Source organism: Lepidochelys kempii, chromosome 1, assembly GCF_965140265.1.
Source record: "Lepidochelys kempii isolate rLepKem1 chromosome 1, rLepKem1.hap2, whole genome shotgun sequence".
NCBI lineage: Eukaryota > Metazoa > Chordata > Testudines > Cheloniidae > Lepidochelys > Lepidochelys kempii.
Genome location: NC_133256.1, coordinates 309,231,496 through 309,242,278, shown reverse-complemented (window position 1 = coordinate 309,242,278; position 10,783 = coordinate 309,231,496).

Sequence of the window (10,783 nt, the reverse complement as noted above, 5' to 3'; positions counted from 1 at the left end):
ATTGGCCTTCCTGGCAACAAGGGCACACTGTTGACTCATATCCAGCTTCTCGTCCACTGTTACCCCTAGGTCCTTTTCCGCAGAACTGCTGCCTAGCCATTCGGTCCCTAGTCTGTAGCGGTGCATTGGATTCTTCCGTCCTAAGTGCAGGACCATGCACTTATCCTTGTTGAACCTCATCAAATTTCTTTTGGCCCAATTCTCCAATTTGTCTAGATCCCTCTGTATCCTATCCCTACCTGCCACCGTATCTACCACTCCTCCTAGTTTAGTATCATCTGCAAATTTACTGAGAGTGCAATCCACACCATCCTCCAGATCATTTATGAAGATAATGAACAAAACCGGACCCAGGACTGACCCTTGGGGCACTCCACTTGATACCGGCTGCCATCTAGACATGGAGCCATTGATCACTACCTGTTGAGCCCAACAATCTAGCCAACTTTCTACCCACCTTATAGTGCATTCATCCAGCCCATACTTCTTTAACTTGCTGACAAGAATACTGTGGGAGACCATGTCAAAAGCTTTGCTAAAGTCAAGAAACAATACATCCACTGCTTTCCCTTCATCCACAGAACCAGTAATCTCATCATAGAAGGTGATTAGATTAGTCAGGCATGACCTTCCCTTGGTGAATCCATGTTGACTGTTCCTGATCACTTTCCTCTCCTCTAAGTGCTTCAGAATTGATTCCTTGAGGACCTGCTCCATGATTTTTCCGGGGACTGAGGTGAGGCTGACTGCCCTGTAGTTCCCAGAATCCTCCTTCTTCCCTTTTTTAAAGATGGGCACAACATTAGCCTTTTTCCAGTCGTCCGGGACTTCGCCCGATTGCCATGAGTTTTCAAAGATAATGGCCAATGGCTCTGCAATCACAGCCGCCAACGCCTTTAGCACTATTTTCAAAATGAAATGCAATGCTGTGAGTGGGTTGATTTTTATTCTTATCAATATTTTAATTATTGTATCACATGACAGTAGTGACAGCTAAAATGAGCACAATTTTCATTAAAAGAATGTTATCCTTTCATGAGTAAAGGAGTGGGTGGTTGAGTGAATGTGGGATTCCTGTGACTGAACCACTGTTAAACTTTTTTTAAAAAACTAAGGAAATTAGCAGACAAACCAGCTTTGTTAACTTTCAGACATAACATTAACGTTTTTTTGAAAAATCTTTTAAAGAATATTTCAGTTAAAATATATCAGCATATGCGCAATGTGCCCAGCCATTTGATGGTGTCATCATCAGCTAGGTGGAGCACTGGTAGCCCGCTGTTGAAATAAGTCAGTGGGCACTCCTCAAGGATATGCAACATAGTCTGAAATTGACCACAGCTGCATCGTGAGTCATTAGAAAAACCCCATTTAAAGAGATTGGCTGCACAGTTGCCCTGTCCTGTTCGAAACCAGGTCAGAGATGACCACAAGGTTTTGATCTACCAAGGCACCTGTAGACAGATAGTTGGGTCAATGATCATAGAATCATAAAATATCAGGGTTTGAAGGGACCTCAGGAGGTCATCTAGTCCAACCCTCTGCTCAAAGCAGGACCAATCTGCAACTAAACGATGAGAGAGTGATTAACAACACTCATCGCTGATAGCTCGTTGAGCCAAGCACATTCCACTGTCCTGTCATGTGGTGGCATAAATGACCATAAAGGCATCTAGAAGACAGGCAAGTTGGTGGGTGGTTAAAAAGGTCTGCCTATAAAGGCAGGTCGCTATTCTCATGGATCTTGGCCAGCAGAATAACAGAGGCCTTCTCATGGCGAATATGGGACAGTGCTGTGTTATTAAGGATCAGTAGCCATTGCAATGGCAGCATTGTCTGTAAAGTCCTGGTAACAATATGCATAGCTTTGTTAAGCTTTATCTCAGCCAGTCTTGTGTGAGGCAAGCAACACCAGACAGGAGCACAGTACTCTGCTGTTGAATAGCAGGGAGCAAGGGCTGGTGTTCTAAGCATCCAGGCCAGTGGTTCTCAACCCGAGGGCTGCTTGCAGCCCAAACACCACACAGCTGCAGTCCATGTGACATCCTCAGGGCCATACATGTAGTATATGTATTGTGTGGATGCAACCCACATAACACAGAGAGAGCTGCCTATGTGGTCCATAAAGGTAAATAGGTTGAAAACCACTGGTCCAGGTGCTCACACTCCAGATTGAACTGACCAATTTTCTGAGCAGGTTATTCCAAGTGCTGACTTTGGCTACCATCTGTCTCAAGTGGTTGTGGTCCATTAATGATCAATGTCACACTGAGGTAAACCAGGTTTGGATCATGCTGCAGGTATTGGCCATTGAGGAAAACATTTAACTTGTGGCTTGCACTTGCATTATGCAGATGAAATACACTAGAAACTGTCTTGGAAAATCTTGGCTGCAGGCCAATAGTCTGCCATGAGCTTCATATCATCATGATAGTTAGTTGTCAGTTAAAATGACACATGCTTAAATGCATGGAAATTCAAAAATGTTTTACACTAAAACCAAAACCTCAGTAACAATAGAGAAGTATAATTAGGATTATCCTAGCAATCTGGACTACGCCTCCCTCTAATCTAACATTTGGAAAAGAAACTGGATAGTTTGCAGATGTAGAACTGATAATGTTAACCACAAAGTATTGGTTCTAAAGGGTTAAGAATAGAGGGAAAATAGAAATACAAAATGTTAGGCTCCACAGGTTGGGTTGAGTCATCTCTGACAGGCTGCATGGGGCACTATTCCAATTGCCAAAGGAAAATGTCCTCTTTATTTGTCACTTGTGCATTAGTTATTTATGGCTTTATCCAGAGGATGTATACGGTTTGGCAAATGGTCAAAATTATTCTTAACAATTGACCAATATGATGAATATATTAAATATTTTTAATGCTTCAGGCATAAATGAATATAAAAATGAATGTGTTTTCGTTTTCCATTAATGTGTATAAGTAGAATGTTTTAGCAAATAAGTAACATTTAGGATATGTAATATAATTACTATTTACTAGTGGCCCCAATCCTACACCTGAGGAATTCAGTGGGAATTTTGCTTTTTACTTCAATAGGCGTAGGGTCAGGCCTTTGTTTTGCTATTTTTATTGATGTTCAGTATTTAATTTATCCTTCCCTCACTTTATTTCTTGGAGGTATGTGTTCAAATGATCAGAAAATACAAATCAAATACTTCAAGGAACTTCAGCTCATCTTGCCTGCACACCCACCTAATGCATACCCTGAGCTGCAGCTAAGGAGCACTCAGCACAGTGGCTCAAAACAGAGAGAGGGTGCAAAACCACCTTTATGTTCCCTCAGTCTTTTGAGAATCCAAATGCCAAGCTGACCCTAGTGTCAAGTACAACAGTCTGAAGGCTGCTGCAACTTATGCCCAATTGCCAACGGCCCCTGGATACCATTACAACAGTTGGTGACAGCTGGAGTGCATGGTCTCTCACCACACTCGTGTTTCCTTTTCCACCCTCTTGCACTAGTAGCCAGGAGTAGAGAGTGTAGCAATCACTATAGCAGCTCTAGACCACAGAAGAATTCCCCCATGTAGGGGAAATCCTTCAGTGGCCAGATCTGCCAGGTTTGGAGCTTCTTTGTGCCGTTGGAGCAGCACTAAGAAGCCCCAAAGTACTGAAGCATCAGGAAAATCATACAATATTAATGATTGAGGGAAATACCACAATAAATTATCCACCTGTGTGTGTAAAGTTGACTAAATATTTAGTCTCTTTTTGACCAATATACATAGAATTGCTTTTTAGTGCTATCTTTTCCCCCACTGTTCTTGGAAGTTATTGTATGTTTTCAGTTTACCTGTGTAATGTACAATTACTGTATGACAGTGCTATACCTTCACATGGTTAAATCTTACTTGTAAAAGTAATATTTGCCAAATGTTGTACAGAGAAACCTATGTTAAGTGTTCATTTAATGGGTCCTGATCTGTGAAGGAAGGCAGTCTTTTGACAAAGGTGACTGAGAATTTAAAATACCTTCTATTGTCATAATATTTCAGAATCAATGCAGGAAAGGACCATCATGGATAAAGCTAAAGGAAATCTCATTAGGGAATAAATTATAGGTATTTAACAACAACAAAAGCCCTGCTTAGCTTATAAAATACTTTCAGACGCAAATGCTGAAGTACTCATATTTTTATTGTTAGTGAAATGTAAATACTTAACAAAAAAAGTTTTTAAAATATATATAAAGTCACTTGTAGCTGAAACACTTGTCTTTCTACTAGGCATCTTGTTGAGAGGTGAAATAAAGATGGAACGCTTTTCCATCATCTGCAGTCGGGGGTTCAGTATAAAAGGTTAAAGCAATCCATATATCTACATGAAATGCAATCTCCGGTACACTGGGTACCTTTCCAGTGCCCACTAAAGTCAGGGAGAATCTTTCCAGAGACTTCAGCAGACATTGGTTTGGGTGGCAGCTCCTGGATTAAGCCCACTCTGTGCCATGGGTGCATGGAAGTCCAAGTCAGTTCACCTGGTCTCTTAGGAACTACTATATCTGGGCCCAGTTCTGAATCGCTTTAGAGGGCTTGTCTATATAAGTAGCTTAATATACATACCCCTAAACAGTCAATCCACCGCTGAACCCAAGAGACAGATTCCAGGTTAGTGAATTTCCTATTATAAGAATACAAATTTTAGACAAGAAAAAAAGTCTATAGTAAAGTATGTGGGGTGATCGCTTAAGACAGGTGGATTTTAAAACAGGTTTCAAAGTAATTTATCACCCTGAGGAACTCTTTCTTCAGTATACAAGGCATCTCCAAGGTTCATGGGGGCTTTTTACAAGGAATATTTATACTACTTATACTTATAACTGTTTGAATCCGCAGTAGTGGAATAAGAACAGGAGTACTTGTGGCACCTTAGAGACTAACCAATTTATTTGAGCATAGCTTTCGTGAGCTACCCGAAAACTTATGCTCAAATAAATTGGTTACTCTCTAAGGTGCCACAGGTACTCCTTTTCTTTTTTCAGAGTAGCAGCCTAGTTAGTCTGTATCCACAAAAAGAACACGAGTACTTGTGGCACCTTAGAGACTAACAAATTTATTAGAGCACAAGCTTTCGTGGGCTACAGCCCACTTCATTGGATGCATAGAATGGAACATATAGTAAGATAGATATATACATACAGATAAGTTGGAAGTTACCATACAAACTGTGAGAGGCTAATTAGTTAAGATGAGCTATTATCAGCAGGAGAAAAAAACTTTTGTACTGATAATCAAGATGGCCCATTTAGACAGTTGACAAGAAGGTGTGAGGACACTTAACTTAAGGAAATAGATTCAATATGTGTAATGACCCAGCCACTCCCAGTCTCTGTTCAAACCCAGGTTAATGGTATCTAGTTTGCATATTAATTCAAGCTATTTCCCCATGTTTATTTCTCCCCCTACTGTTCTTCACATGTTCTTGTCAACTGCTGGAAATGGCCCACCTTGATTATCACTGCAAAAGGAAAAAGAAAAGGAGTACTAGTGGCACCTTAGAGACAAACCAATTTATTTGAGCATAAGCTTTCGTGAGCTACAAGTGAGCTGTAGCTCACGAAAGGTTATTCTCAAATAAATTGGTTCGTCTCTAAGGTGCCACTAGTACTCCTTTTCTTTTTGCGAATACAGACTAACACGGCTGTTACTCTGAACACTACAAAAGGGTTTTTTCCCCCTCCCCCCTCACCTGCTGGTAATAGCTCACCTTACCTCATCACTCTTGTTACAGTGGGTATGGTAACACCCATTGTTTCTTGTTCTCTGTGTATATAAAATCTCCCCTCTGTATTTTCTACTGAATGCATCCGATGAAGTGAGCTGTAGCTCACAAAAGCTTATGATCAAATAAATTTGTTAGTCTCTAAGGTGCCACTAGTCCTCCTTTTCTTTTTTACATATAAAAGTGTGTGCAAAGAGTTCCTGCTCTCCTAAATAAGCTGTCTGAATAATTGGCTTTTATCCTCTATAGCATCTTGCAAGAATCTACTTGTTACTGCCATACACTTAAAGCATTTAGAAAGGTTTGATAAGCTAAAGCCGGCAGTTTGAAGCTTTGTTGTCCTCTAAAAATGGCAGTGATCCAGATACAAGATTGAGACCCCTTTTGTTGACATCCTTGATTGACTTGAAAAGATTGGTTTGCATAGCACTAGAAAAGCCACATGCTTGTCTCTTTCTTTTTTCAGATGTCACGTGCTTTGTTCAGGTGCTATGATAACGTATCAAAGGAGGAGAAAATGGGTGGCATAGAAAATACTATAATTTGCAATGTTCGTACTGCAAAAGCAGGTGGAGCTGTGTGCATGTTGTGAACCATTCATCCATTCCAACCAAGTGTTAACCCTTTCCTGTTTGCATTGTACAGTCCCAGGGAAGCAGTTATAGTTTGCACAACACTGGCTTATGATTCCTTCCAATATTTCATGAGTAATTGTCGCGGGGTAGTCACCCACTCCAGAAAGGGTTACAGCCAGCCCTGGGAGAGGGCTGGGGCTGTGAGCCAAAGGCTAGGCTGATGGGGAAGGCAGCCACAGCTGGGGCCACACCCCAATAGGCCTCAGCTGGCCCTAAAGAAGGCTGTAAGCCAGGAGCTCAGAAAGTCTCTCTCTAGTTGTGAAGAGAGAAGGGCCTGGCTGCTTGGGAGCTCACCAGGGTACCTAGAGTGAAGCAGGGCTGGGGAGCTCCAGGCTGGAAAACCCCCAGCCTGCAGGCCTTGCTGAAGGCCTAAAGCAGGTGCTGGAGTTGCAGAGGGGCAGCCCAAGGTTAGGCAAAGGCAGCAGGTCCCAAACCCTCCTTGCCGATGATGAGTGGTACAGACTGGAGTCCGCCCCAGTGTACGGTAACTAGATGAGGACTGGCAGTAGCTGCTGAGGCAAGGTAGGGATAGAGGGTGTGGATTCCCCGGGGAGGGGAGACCCAGACTGTGGGAGTACTGCAAGGGGCAGAACCCTGATGTAGAGGGGCACCAGGGTCCGGGAAGGACACGGGGGGCCTGAAGCAAGCAGGACACCAGCCTGCAGAGGGCGCTCCGGAGGCTAGAGAGCTAATTCCCAGGATGAGCAGTGGGAGGCGCTGCGCCGGTGAGTCACGCCTTGCTACAGTAATATACTGAAAGCACTGACCCCGAAAGAGCTAATTGTGAGGAGCTCTTTGTACAATACTGCCTTATAGCCAGTACCTTTTAGTCCAAAGCAGAGCAGCCAATGTCACTACCCCGACAACTGCACTGGCCGTCACTCACAAGTCTTGTTTTACGCTTCCTTCACCATTGCTGCATTGGGGGGGAAATGTAGTGCATGACGCTGACAGAACTCTGTGAGGATCATAATGTGAAGTTGGAGAGAAGCGGAATGTCTCTTCATCACAGCTATGACTGGGACATATGGCAGGTACCCTACTGCCTCTCCTGTTTAATGTGAAACCTCCATATACTATCTACATCCTCTCCCAAGCCAGCACAGCACGGGAGTTTGGGACAGGTGGGAAGCGCATAGTGAATCTTGGGCCATCTAGTGTGTGATCTTGTCTGCAAAGGTGAACAATACAAGCTGCTTTACCAGAAGCTGTGCTTATATCCTTGGATGTACATAACCGTAGAATACATTACTATGAAAGGAGATGTTTCCTGACTCCAGCTGATGTTCATTTTATGCCAAGAATCATGATAGCTCTTCAGATGTTATCTCAGCCAGAGAGACTGCACATTAATAAATGTCTAATCCTATTTGGAAACTACTAGAAATTTTTTACTTCAGGTGGTTAGCAGTAGTGGAAAAGTAAAAATCAATAGTACTATCCACTGCCAGATATTGTAAAGTGCTAGGAAGTATCATAGGAAAGGAAAAGCATTGTATGTGATGGAAACAAATAAGACTAGAAACCGATTATGGACAAAGTAATGGAAGATTTCAACTACTTAGACATAAGCTCAGATATAAAACAAATCCTACTTGTCTTACATGAGTAGTCTCAATAAGCCAATTTCATTCCAGATGTAAGTCCTTTCCATGAGACTATTCAAGATCCTGATCTATATTCTACTGAAACCTATGGCAGTCTTACAACTGACATTAATGGGAAGTGGATCAGGTCAGTGCTGGATTAAGGCACAGACACTACAGAACTGTACATAAGGCCCTGACTTCTGGAGTCATTTGATTACGTCGGAATCTAAGCTTTCATTTCAAAACAGAATAGTATCTAGCCCTCGTGTTTACAAAGAATAGCTTGGAAATGTGATGTATGCCTGAGTCTGCAGACAGCCTGCAGTAATAGCTCGGGTGGGGGGGACGGTGAATAGCCCCATGCATCACAATGAAGTGTTAACTCCAATGTACAATGTACATTGCTCTGGGAGTCCCTGCCACCCCAGCAAAGGGCTCTATGTGTGGCAGGAGGAGAAGAGTGAAGTGGGCTCACTCCACTCAACCAAATGAATACATCCTGGCTGCTGGGGGTAAATACTACGGATTCCCTGCTGCCATCCCTGAAGTGGGAGAGGGGACGCCTGCTGATGCAGCTCCTGAGAGGAGGAACCCTGTTGCCGCTGCTGGGAGAGAAGAAGGAGGGCCCATGCTTGTGTCCCAGCAAGTCAGGAGAGGAGGAGGACATAGAAAAAAGAAAGTACTATCTGGGAGGAGTTATGACGTGACTAGGTTTCCAGGATTGCCTACATTCAGTCCTGGATGAGACATCAAGTGAGTAAGGCAAGTAGCATTTCATTTGTTAAGGGCAATGAATAAATTTTAGGGCTATGAGAAACTTACAAGTTTTTAACCATCATTTCTGAATGTCTGTGGGAGCAAATCCAAACTCATTTCCAAATCTATTGAGAAACAAGAAAAAATGGAAGAGGTGCCATTCATCGAAGTCATTAATCCTAAATAAATTACTAAAAAACCAACACTTTCCTAATCTTGGTGTTTTTTGTTTTTCACTGGGGATAAAACTAACTCCATGCACATCAGGCTCTGTGTTGGTGAAATCTTCAGACTGGAGCCAGGTTGTGGAGCTGTTGTACAGCCTTTCTAGTCTATAGGCCTCTCTGTCATCACCTGTAACTAGAGCGGCTTGAAATTTTTCACATTAAAGGCTTTTCTGCAGACAAAAGATTTTTTCTTAAAGTCACATTTTTTGTGCAAATTGTCAGCACTGAAATTTTCCATTTTTCCTAAAAGTTTGTGATTTTTTTTACCCATTTTTTAAAAATCAAAATTTGTATAAAAATTATTGAACATTTTTGTTTACCAAAAATACAATTTTTGGTAAATGAAACTGTTTGATAAGGATTCTAAAGATAATTTTGATTTTAAAAAGCCATAAGAATGTCAAGGAAACTTTCACAAAACCCAGAAACAGTTTAGAAATGTCCCACAAAACTTTTTCAAACACTTCTACTCATAACATGATATCCCAGTTCCACTTATGCAGGGTTGGCACAAAGACTGTGCTTTTAAAAGTGTTTGATTACACAATTTAGCACCTGTCACAATTTTTGTTTTTGATATTAGCAGGGGTTGAAAAAGTATTGCTCCAAGTGGCAAAAAACTGACTTCAACAGTAATTTGGATTAGGTCCAATTCTAACCTTGGACCTAAGTAACAAGTGGGGAATAGGTGTGTTCCTTAAACTCTCTCCTTCCCTGCTCAGCACAACGTTAATATGGCTGCCACATCTCCTTTCATTATGACATTCCCTGGCAGTCATTATGCCAACAAAAGCAATCAGTGTTCAAATGACTAATGTGAATGGTCACTTTGTATTCAACAAAGGAATGTGGAATGGACAAGGTACATCAAGTATCTGCTCCAAGAGGACATCTATTTTAGCCCAACTTCAGTAGGGTGGCCTGTGATGCTGTACAATCTGTACTAGTGCATCATTGGGTGCAGACCTGCAAACTCCTAAGCATTTTTGCTGAAGTCAATGGGAACTGAAGGCAGGTAGAAAATCTTGGAGGAGCAGGATGAGGTTTGTAAGTCAATGAACTGGTGCAAAAAACATTGAAGAGATGAAGTAATTCAGCCTCCAGAGTTAACTTCTGTTCCTTCAGCAATCAAGAAACAACAAAGGGTAAAATGTTCAGAAGGTCTCGCATGACTTCGGAGCCTAAGTCCCATTTCAGAAAGTGACATAAATACTTACTTAAATAGTCAGTGGGAGAGAGAGAATGAGTGACTCTATAGCCTAGTTGTTTATGTTCTCACCTAGAAGCCGCAGGCCCTGTTCCAAGAAGTTTGTAATTATGTTATACAAAATGGAACAGCTTCAAGAGGAGAGGTAGTGACCCCCCCTTAGAATACACATAGCCCAGTGGTTAGGGCACTCACCTGGGAAATCTGGCTTCAAGTCCCTGCTCCACATCAGGTAGAGGGAGAATTTGAACCATGGTCTCCCACATCCTGGGTGAGTCCTCAAACCACTGGGGTAAAAGGGTGGCCTCTCAATTTTCTGTGAAAAGGAGCTGACCTGGCTTGAACACCTAACTCCAGAAGAGTATTCATACCCATGAATCCTCAGCACAAGGAGTTACCTAACTCCCTTTGGGGGACAGAGCCTAAGCTCCACCCTTCTCCTCATTATTTCCTACTGACTAGTTTAGGTGGCTCCCAACTCAGCATGCTGGTTTCTGTGAATCCCATTCTCATGCACCTAACTTTCCCCATGCATTGTACAGGGAGGTTGGGTGCCTAACTCAGGGCTGTGGATTCCAGTCCGTAGCAGGGCCCTTCTACTTAAGCATTGCAACACTGAGTCTA